This window comes from Lissotriton vulgaris, chromosome 6 (assembly GCF_964263255.1).
Source record: "Lissotriton vulgaris chromosome 6, aLisVul1.2, whole genome shotgun sequence".
Lineage (NCBI taxonomy): Eukaryota > Metazoa > Chordata > Amphibia > Caudata > Salamandridae > Lissotriton > Lissotriton vulgaris.
Genome location: NC_141694.1, coordinates 26,575,816 through 26,586,975, shown reverse-complemented (window position 1 = coordinate 26,586,975; position 11,160 = coordinate 26,575,816). Strand labels below are relative to the sequence as shown.

General features: G+C 45.3%; 1 protein-coding gene across 1 annotated transcript in view; it reads left to right on the top strand.

Annotated features, from left to right (window-relative positions):
* Nucleotides 1–1,923: 1,923 nt before the first annotated feature.
* The window catches only part of LOC147706736 (uncharacterized), a 31,318-nt gene continuing 22,081 nt past the window's right edge, over nucleotides 1,924–11,160 (top strand). Inside the window, exon 1 of the mRNA XM_086925875.1 lies at nucleotides 1,924–2,046. The gene's annotated coding sequence lies outside the window, so the exon portion shown is untranslated. The remainder of the gene's footprint in view (nucleotides 2,047–11,160) is intronic.

The window sequence follows — 11,160 nt, the reverse complement described above, 5'->3', positions numbered from 1 at the left end:
GGGGACGCAGACAAAATTGTTTAAGTTGCCATTACCTGACTTATGACCAGGCTGGAGCGATCCCTGATAATGACAAGTTTCAGGAAGATTCCTTCTCAACCGTCTGATGGGGATGAGCCTTAGATTTCAATGACTAACAAGCAGGGCACTGAAGCACCACAGTCAGCAGTTCCACTGCCAGAATAAACCATAATTCCAGAGGAACCTGTGTCCAGAAAGAAACAACCTAGACCAATTAAAGTAACCGTGAATTCTCTTGCAAGCCACACTGGAATCCTTATATTTGTCTTGAAGGACATGAGTCGATCACCTCTTATGCCAATGAGTTACCGCTTTGTTGAAGGGCTGGATAGAATCCCTGTGTTGGTCCATCCATTTAGTGCCTGTGGTGAGTATCTACATCTTGGGAGGATACCATTAGATCAAACACTAACAAAGTTAATGAGCAAATTTCCTCTCAGCCAGTAGGGTAGTCACTTTCCCAAAGAAAAATGCAAGCCATTTGCGCAAGTTTTAAGATGCAGTCATGGTGGACATATGATACTTAAATAGGAATTTTTAACATGACTTTTGTGTCTCTTAATTCTAATTACCAATTAGAGATCAAAGTTAAGTGTCCCCCCCTGCATTTGCTGATTTAACTGGGAAGGGGAAACATACTGGTTATAAGGTAATTTCCCTATTATATTTTACTAGCCTGAAAAGCAAAATGTGATGCAGTGCGCGCTACGAAATTCATTTTATTTATTAAATTGTTTACTTACCTGCAATTATCCATATTCCGTTGTTTACCACCCTTCACCCTGCCCCTCCCCCGCACTGCCTCCCTGCCCCACCGAACTCCCTCCATGGGCCGCGGCTGCCTGGAGATTGTTACTCATAAGGTGACATTTGTGTGGAAGGGTGGCTTTGAATATCATATTGCACCAAGGACTGTAATAGTGTGATCTCCAGCTGCAATCTGGTGTGCACTTTATATGATTAGTGTGTAAAAAGTCCTGACTTTTGAACAAAAACACTTTGCATGCTGGGATTTGTAAGTTTTCTCTTTCCATTCATACAGTATGGACATACAAATCCCAGCATGCAAACTAAACCTGGTTAAAAAAAAATGCAGGACTTGTGATAATGTCAAGGCACATTCTTTCCTGAACCAGAAATTGGGCTGTTTCCTCACTGCACGGCTTGAGTTTTGGAAGCTACAGGGCACGTTTCACCTTGATGACACCTTCGAAATCTCATGAGTGAATGCAATCACTGAAGAGGTCTGTGTCTGTAAAGAGAGGATTAATACAGGCTTAAGGGGGGCAGTGACTTTGTAGTGCGATGTGGTCCCAGCCTCCTAACTGAAAGCACTGTCAGTGTCAATCTTCAAGTATTATTCACAAGATAAAATAGGCTTCCAGAAAATGTGCCGATATAGTGTTTAGTATAAAACATGTGCAATGAAAGTATATATTATCAGTAATATACGGCCAGACTGCAAACATTGCCAACCTCCAGGTGTCTTTTAAAAGGAGGGACTCAAGAACTTGGCTGGAAACACACCCTCACACTATCTTTCCAAAAATAAATATACATCATCAACATGAAGGTTCTAGTGACTTAATCCGAAAATCACCGGAATTCAGACTGATTAGCTAACAAAGTGGCAGTGTTTTAGTGACCTTGCATTTCCGCTCTAAGTGTGCAGGTAAAGTCCGAACAGTGTGCGCATACTCCAAGAGTGTTGTACATTACAGTCAGATCAGTGTGCGCATGCTCGGAGTGGTCTTTGGTAACGTCCGAACAGTCTGCGCATGCTCCGAGTGTTTAACGTGCCGGTCTGATCAGTTTGCGCATGCTCGGAGTGGTATTCGGACAAGTCTGCGCATGCGCCGGGCGTCAGACACTGCTCGGATTTCACGATAGAGAAGAGGGGTCTGCACCGCACGGCCTGGTCCACCCTCAGCATCTCTGGCAGACGCAGCTCTGCAGGACTCGGCCTGGAGGGGCAGAGGCATAGTTGGACGGGGTGACCCGTGCATCGTCCCGAGCCCACGTCAGGTCAGTGGGCGCTCGTAATCCCGGGTGGGGTGAGATGGCCCGTACAGATGTCAAGGCTGGCCGTTGGAGTGCCGAGAGGTGGGTGTCGTATCCCTACAGTGTGTGTTTCACTTCCTTGCCTATCTTAAAGGCTCCTCCGGATTGTGATCCTCGCGGCCATACATGAGGTGCTCTGCTAGACATGACTGGGATGGAGTCCAGAGAAGGGAGGCAGGGAAGGAGCGGGAACAGCAAATAACAGCACAGGGCCAACTCGGTCATAAATCTAGGTTAGGCATTTGGCAGGGGTATTTAATCGTAGGCGTCTGGCACAGTCAGGACTGGCAAGCTCCCCAATGGCCTTTGTTCACGTGAACCGGAAGCAAACAATTAAGTACACTATTAAGGGCAGAGCCTGTGGCATGGAATAAGATGGGTTCCGGGTCACCTTCGCAGAGAGGGGTGAGTGGAACATTCATCCAGGGTCTGGCGGGCTAGAAGCACATATGCTTGCCCACGTAACAGAAGTTTAGACACCAGAAGTGAATAGTCACCCGGTCGGGTTGGAGGGAATCGACCCAGAAGGAAATGTGTGCACACCAGAAGTAAAAGGTCGCCGGGTCAGAAGCGGATGGTTACCCGGAAGTGTGTGGGTCCCGGAAGTTAAAGGTCTTCCGGTTGGGTTGGAAGCAGCCGCTTACCCGAGAAGAGTGTGTGGCAACCAGAAGTAAAAGGTTACCTGGTCGGGCTGGAAGCGGAAGCTTTCCCAGAGTGAAAGTGAAGGGTTGGGCCCCGGGGTGATAGGTCACCACTGAATGGAAGGCACAGTGCGGAGGTTATGGGTCAAGGACACAGGCTCGCCTAACAAATTAATGGTGTTTTAAAGGATCGCTTGTAAGTTGAAAAATGACTGATAAACTGTGTCCTCAATCCTTCCAAAAAAACATACTTTTGGTGTGGTCTGAATTTATTGGGATCTGGGTGGGGCGACTAGGTGGGTGGTGCCTCCGCTATGTTAGCCGCCATTCTTGTAGCCGGAAGGCTGCTCCTCTCTTGCGGCGTCCTCGCGCCTCCTCTAGGAAGCTCTTGTCTTCCATGCGCGTGCCTGTTGGACGTGTCGCAGCTCGTTCTTGCCTATTTCCGGGTGGGGTGGAGCGCGCTCTCCATTTCCGGGCCCGAGTGAGGCACAGATAAAGATCGTCTCTTCGAGTCCACGCTCGCCTCTTGCTTCACTAGACTTTTATGAGTTTTTTGTATATAGCTGTATTTCAAGGCCGCTAACAGTTCCATTTGGTGTCCATCTGTTGTTGGCCTGCGGTGGGCGCTGCCTAACGCGCAGTGCAACAGACCGCGCCTCAGCAGGGTAGTCTTGCAGCAGCAGAACCCACAGCTGTCCTGTTTTCCTAATGTCTAGCCGCTCCAATGGGTAATATTCAATGGCTGGAGAATATCAACAGCTGAGTGTAGATGTGATGTAGTTGGGTGGAGGCAGTATGAAATGCGAAGTAATTGGGCAGAAAACTGCTCCAAACTCTTGTTTTAATGCACCATTCTGAGACTCTCAGATTATCAGCGCCAGGAGTGGTGCAGGCTTTGCTTTTGTAGGATGGGTAGAATGGCCTCCAAAGGAGTTTGTTTTGGTAGTTAAATTCAGTTAGTTGTACAAATAAATTCGATTCAGGTAACTTATTTGTCCTGGGTAAAATGAATTTCAATAGATCAGATCAACTCACATATATCTTAGGCTAAACGGACATGACAATACTTAACATAGAAACAATAATTAACATTAAAACAATAACCAATAGACATGTGTATAAGCAAAAGGAATAGATTTTATCAAATGTAAATCTTACAGGGAAAAATACAATACAAAAATATATATATGCAACACAGGGATACAGGACAAGTGTCAGAAAATAAATCAAACTCTCTGTAAAGCCTATGGACCGCCTATCCAAAATACAGATGTAAAAAATTCTCCTTTGGATAAAGCTGAGAGTCGAAGTTTCGGTCTTTATGGGCAACTCGTTAAGACCATCATCAGGACAGTAGAAATTAATATTGTAACTCCCTATTAAAAATAGAATAAAACAATTTCACTATGACAAAAAGGACTAAATCCATCATTCATTTTTGCACTATACACACAAGAAACAAACATGAAACATTAAACCTATACTGGAGTTACAGTTCATCAAACACATCACTATCATCGAGTAGACAGACTAACATTTAAACAATATTTACAGTGAGGACAAAAAATTCTATTTGGTTGTTCAACTTTATATAAATTAAAACTGCAAGGGGATTAATTAAACACACATACTGTGTACGATATTTTATCATTTTTAACAGGGCGACCACTGCGATATTATGTGGACAAGATTTTGACATGAACATCAATTTGATAAAAGTGAACAACTTGCATGATTAGGCAAATAACACTGACATAGCCCTGAGGTCAATTACACTCCATTGTATTGATTCAAAAATATAGACATACCCTAAACGAGGATCACTGAGGTATCGTTTTGCCTTAAATTCTGTGGGCATCAGTGGTAGTGTTAGTGCCAAATCTGTAAATTTTAGGATACGTCTTAAGTGACTGTACTTAAATAACTTGGATTTATATATCATATTCGTATTGCCAATGTAAAAGATACCTTAGTTCGATAACCATCTATCGATGACTTGTGAAGGGATTCGGGCACTACGCAGAGGTTAATCTGTGAACTTTAAAGAGAGATACGGGGGAGTTGTCAAGATTCTATTCTTAGTATTAACAAAGTAGTCAGACATTAGAATTGTTATGTGGTTACCTTGAGAATAGCGATATGGAAGAAACTTAATGCTCTCCTTGTAGTTATTTGCAACTGACACACTCGTAACACGGATCGTAGTGTGTTTTCGTGATCGTGAAGAAATGTACGATCTGTAAAATGAAAAGTGAAAGTGGGTAAGGAATTGTAACCTATCTCCGCAGTAACGGAATATAGGTGAGTCAGGAGACTCGTCTGGCCAATATAAAGTATTTACCTGTCAAAATCCTAAGGGTTCTGGTAGCGGGGAACCTCAGCCGTCACTCTGTAGGTAAAACGCTACGAGTGAAGGTCTCGTGTATTTATCATCGCAGTGTTTGGAGATCGAAAGAGGACTATTTTGGGGCGCCATCTTGTAGTGGTGAAAAGATCGTAAAACATAACTACAGTTGAAATACTCGTTACTCCACTGGTGTTTTCGACTAACATGATGATGGGGACCTGTTGCATCTGGTCAAACATGCTAGTAAACCATTTGTCAAAAAATACATTGCATGTATAGGAAACAATATCAATGTAGATTACATTTTCACAGAAAACACAATGACTTACGAGTCACACATAAACGATAATTCTAACGAACATCTTGAAATGCACTCGATAGAAACATTCGTTATGCGATCACATTATTAGGAATCAAGTCAATAAAAAGTTGATAAGGAAATTAGCAGATTAAAACTGATAACCAGCGCAAACAGTGACAGTGAAATATTATCATATTGTTTGGAATCAGCTTGTTTTAAATTAAACAACACAGCAGAAATCATTGTATAGTGTGTAGCATTTCTAGTCAAGTCATATAAAGGGAACTGGAGTCATTAGGGTAAGCATGCCAACGCCTGCCATTCTGTTGACGAATTCAGTCCCTTATTGGCATTTTTTGTGCATCAGTAGGTGTAGTTGGTGGTTCTGAGAGGGTGGCTACCGGAGCAGGGTTTACTTGATGCCATTGCAACTAATTGTTCAGGATTTGGGCTCAGTGCCACAAATTCTGCTGTACACTGGAGGAGGGAGCATTTCAGCGGTACTACTCAATACAACAAAAATATTAAATTCCCTTTGCCAAATTCTTTGTGGCAATCCTTTTGACATCTGGGTGATGATGAGGAGGACAGGCAGGGCCTCCCAGAAGTCCCTGGCAGTTTGCGGTGCCTTACACTAGTCGATGCTACATCCACGGTTGGGCGGTTGCATAATTTGGGGTTCTTGGGAGCCTATATTCTTAAATGGCTGTACTGTCATTTACCGCACCAGGATTTAACTGTGGGCCTTTACATCGTGGGTGTCCCCGAGGCATGTCAAGTGGATGGGTGCAGGAGACCGGGGGATGAGGGGGCACAGATTAGGTGCCGGTTATAGGGTTTGCTCACCAGTATGGGTGCCCCTTTTATCGCCGGGGTAGGGCATTCCCAAGGCATTTGTTGTACTATGGAGGGGTTGCTAAGGGGCAGGGGACAGAATAAATGCCAGAGTGGGAGCTTGGCAAAAAAGAGAGGATTTGTGCCTGAGTTGGAGTTTCCAAATACTGCTCTGCCCTGGCCTCCCCCAGGGTCGGTGCCAATGTTCCTGTTGCACACAAGGAAACACCTAGCCGACCCTCCCACATATGATGTGTGATATTCTGACTCGCATACTTGAAAGTACTCTCATGCGCAATATTGAAGAAAAAACTGTTTTAATGAGATAGAATATTTGCCTAAGATTACATGATTTAAGCCGGGGTAAACTGATTTATACAGGTTTTTCTGGATTCACTTGGTGCAATTGAGCCAGTAGATCAACATCTACTGTTCTCTCCTTATGGTAAAGCATTGTGATTACCTCTGTGCATGTGCTGCACTTTTATATAGTGTAGACTTTGATCGCTATACATAAGCGCCTGTTATGCTACACATTCGCTTTTGTGGGAAGGGTGATCATTGAGTGATTTGCCCAGAATCACAGCGTGTCAACCCCAACACCCTCAGTTTTAATAACTGGGTATGTGACCAACTGTCCATTAATGTTGTTGCAGGGAACAAGCTGCGATGCAGGGTTTTTAAGGCATCAGTACCATTGCACCAAAAGAGCTATAAGGAAGAAAGTGCACACCTTAAGGATGCTCGTGACTAAGACAGGTGGGTCAGCGTATTATTCATGCTCTGCTAGGTCATCATTCATCAAGGCCACAAGCATTAATGTTCTGTACTCTTTACAATGGGCTAGTTAATGAGCGTTGAGATGCTAGACAGGTCAAGACGAGTGGGGTTGCAGTATATACTGTAGACGGTTGCTACAAAAGGCAGTAAAAAAAATGAATAAAATAAATTTTAGTGGTTGCGATGTTTGGTCTGTGTGTCATGTATGTGGCGTTGCCCATGGGTTGGGAGCAATCCTGTTTTTTTTACTGTGCTTTGCATGGAGAATTCACTGATGATGGTAAATAGCTCTATGGGGTGCAGATGAGCAGGTTATGCATGCAGTCCAGGGAGAACATTACATTTCAAGCCCAAAACATTAGCCTGCTGTACTTTTGTTATTAAGCAGTGATGTAAGAGATGAGACTGCACATATTCACGATCGCCTCAGCAGTAAAATTGTCCATTACTGGTAGTTGGTCACCTTATTAATGATGGGTAGATGGCGGACTTATACAGCAGGTACCATGGCCTCTTGGGGGAAGTTGTACAGACTGCCAGGTTCAGACCAAGTGGTTCAATAAAGCAGAATGGTTATCATTGGTTTAGGTTGCCAACGTAACTTGCCAGGGTGGTTTGCTCCAACAAGTTCACACCCGGTTGACTGTAGTGAGGAGGGATGTATGACTTTACAACGCATACTTTTACCACGCATGCCTTTACAACGCGGTATTTGCAACAAAAACCTTTACAACCCATAGTGCTTTGGGGTGCTAGATAGTGAATAGTTTAATTTACTATTCCAACTCCAGTCCCCGTCGACACTAGGGAAGGTGTTGGGTAGTAAATGAAACTTATTCCCTATCCTAGAGCGCCCCCCAGCGCAATGCGTTGTAATGGTTTTCGTTTTAAATACCGCGTTGTAAAGGCACTGCGTTGTAAAAGTTGTGTCGTAAAGGATGTTTCCCAGTGAGGAGTATCCCATGGCTCTCTTCTGACTTGGGTGTGTGTGCAAGGCACCTCGCCGGGGGATGGGGGTGGAGGGATTTAGGGGATATTAAGTACTCAATGAAACAGGTTATGCCAAAAGGCAATCCAGTAAATGGGCGGGTGTTGTCGCTCTATTAGAAGTCACCCATTTAATACAGTACCCAGAGGAGCAGGGCCCCACACTAAACTGAGTAAAAGAAAATAACAAAGCTAAAAGCAAATTGTGAAGGTTAGCGGGCCCATCAATTTGTCAAGGTAAGCGGAATAGGTTAGTCGAGCATTCCCATTCCAAGGCACAAGTGGATTTTGTTATGGGAGCCCAATGAGGTGGTGGCGAATTGCAGAACTCCCTTCATATGGCAAAACACACCATTGTCATCTGCCAATGATGAGGGTTGTAAAGGGCAACAAGCCAAATGTGATAGGAGTTTCTCTCAAGCTCTGATGGAATCCAAAACTGTCTTGCGGTGCAGAAAGGGTATGGACTTCAAGGGCCTCTGGCTAAATTTCACTTGGGCACACACCTACTTTGGGATAACAATAGCTTAATTTATTTGTGGTACTTTATAATTTACATTCGTGAAGGAGGACATCTTTGGATGGAGGTTAGAAGAATTGTGGCGCAGCTATGGTCGTGGTGGGGGTGTAGCTTTCTGGTGGTACTTTAAAAGCAATCCTAGGAAAATGGATAGGAGGTCGTTGAGAAACAACCCATCTGCAGGTATCAGTCAGAGCCAGTGGTGTACATGCAGTACACTGCAAAGGTTTACAGTGTTGAACCTGCCGAAAATTTTACTGTTGGACCCTGTAGCCCGGAAGAATTTGCTACATAGAGGACTTGGTCACCATGGGGTAGGGAGCAGACGCTTACCCAGGAACAAAGGTTAAGTCGGAAGTGAAAGGCCACCCCGCGTGCTGGAAGCAGGCACTTGCCCGGAAGTAGAAGGTGAATGGTTACCCCGCGGGCTGGAAGCAGAAGCTTGCCCGGAAGTAAAGTAGGTTAAAAGGTCATGCCGGTAGTAAAATGTTACCCGGCTGTGCGGAAGGCAGCTTCTACCCTGGCCCATGTAACAATAGAGGGCACTGAATGTTGGCCGCATTGCTTATAAGTGTGGTTAGGGGCAATGAACGAAGGGCACAGTCTCCTCGGTATGAGGCTCTGTGAGTAAGGAAAGGAACATTGTGTAAGGATCGCTTGTATATTGGAAACTGCAGCCTCAAATCTTCCATAAAGATTAACTTGTGTGGTCTGAGTTTCTGGGACCCAGGAGGACGGGCAAGTGGGGGAGTGCCTCCTCTATGTGGGGAGTGCCTCCTCTATGTAGCTGATGCCAGGATTGAGTCCGGAAATAAAGACTCGTAACTTAACAAAGTGGCAATGAGAGGCTCATACCAAAGGCTTACGTGAATCACCCATCAGACATTTCAAGGAGCTGTAAGACTAGAATATCCTTAAGGCGCATGTGGGAGCGGGCCAGATAAATAGACCAGGAGGCTGAATATAGTGTGCCAGTCGGTGACTTTTATTGACAGTCTTGGGTATGGAGCTAGAGGGATTTAGTAGTTCCTCAGTGTTCTCAAATCTTGACTCTCTCTCAGGAGAAGCATTGTCTTCTGTAGTCCCCTTGTCGGTCTGGTCTTCTCCTCGGCCACAGCTTCTCCCACAGAGGCTCATGAGAGTGAAAGAAAGAAAGAAAGAGCTGTCAGTCCTCTCTACTATAACATGCCCATAGGCTAGGGCGTTCCAGTCACCTTACACCGTTGTTGATGAGTCACACTGCTAGGGGAGGAAAGGGGTACTCGTGGGGAAGGGGTTTTAATGTGGCTAAAGGAAACAGGTGGTAGGAATATGGTAAGGCTTTACACTAGGAATATGTTTACTATCACATGCGAAAGTCACTCCTGAAGTGCAGGTAGTGCAGTAGGTCGTGCAATAGAAAAAACACGTGTGCCCGTACTGACCCGATGATCTCTTCACCACCCCCTCCCTTTCACCCCTCCCTTTCCTGACCTGAGAGACTCACCGGCTCTGCCGGAACTCTCCAGAGTTGCGGCCGCTCTCCAGCCTCCTCCTGTGGGATCCACCAGTCTTCACACCACGTCTCGTTTTCTTCTTTGTTTCCTCTGGGTTCTTCGACTTCTTCCCACTCCGCGTCCTCTCGTTTCTCCGTGTCTTCGGGCGCCTTCCTCTTCTCTCCGGCTTCTTCGCGCCTGCCTGTAGCTGATTGGCTCCTTTTTCTCCTCCCCTGTGCAATCCCTTCCAGGGTAACTCCCTCCTTCTCCGGTGACGTCACGCAGAACCGTTTCCTGTGTGGGCAGAATACAGAGTGGTGTGTTTATCCTCCTGGACTTCTATCCCGATGTACTGGCCAGAGACGTGCTCTGTTCGGTCTCCCTTCACAGCGCAACACAGCTAACGTTTTTGGACGCCCGCATACAAACCTCACATTTAGATTTTTCAGCTATATTTGACGTTTGCAAGGGATTCTGGGTAGGAACATTTTGGGGGATCCACGCAAGCAATAACTCACAGGACTCCCCCGGGTATCTAGTTTACAGACATGTCTGGGTTTGGTAGGTTTTCCTAGATGACCGCTGAGCCCGGGGCCAAAAACCCAGGTGCCCCCCCCCACTTGTAAAACCAGGTTGCTTTGTGATAGGTAATTCTGATGTCCCCACAATACATTTTGGGTCCTTGCCTGTCGCAGGCACTTGGCCCACCCTCACAAGTGAGATACAATTTTGATCGGGGGACCTGGGGGAGCGTGAGGTGGCAGACAAATTGTGGGTTTTCTGTTACCAGAAGACTATAACAAAGTATTGCATGGAAAATGTGTGAACATAATCACATTTTGAGGTTTGCGTGTAATTGTCAGTACAACACCCATGTACTTATTGTAGTCTACAAAGCGCACTGGTTTGCACACTTTAGCAACCTGACCCCAAACAGTCAAAGGCGAAGTACTTTCATCAAGGATGGTAGTCAGCGTGTAGACATCCTTCCTGTCTACAAATTTTACAGCTTGCAGTTTATCACTACGCAAGGCACTGCACTGCCCCCCTCTGACGCTTCTTGAAAACAAGCTATTTTGGGTAAGGGGATTGTGCCACAAGCATGAGTGTCCACTTTGAACAATTCATTAAACAATTGCACAGCAGTGTAGAAGTTTTCTAGGCACAAATGGTGACCTTTGTTAGAAAAATTC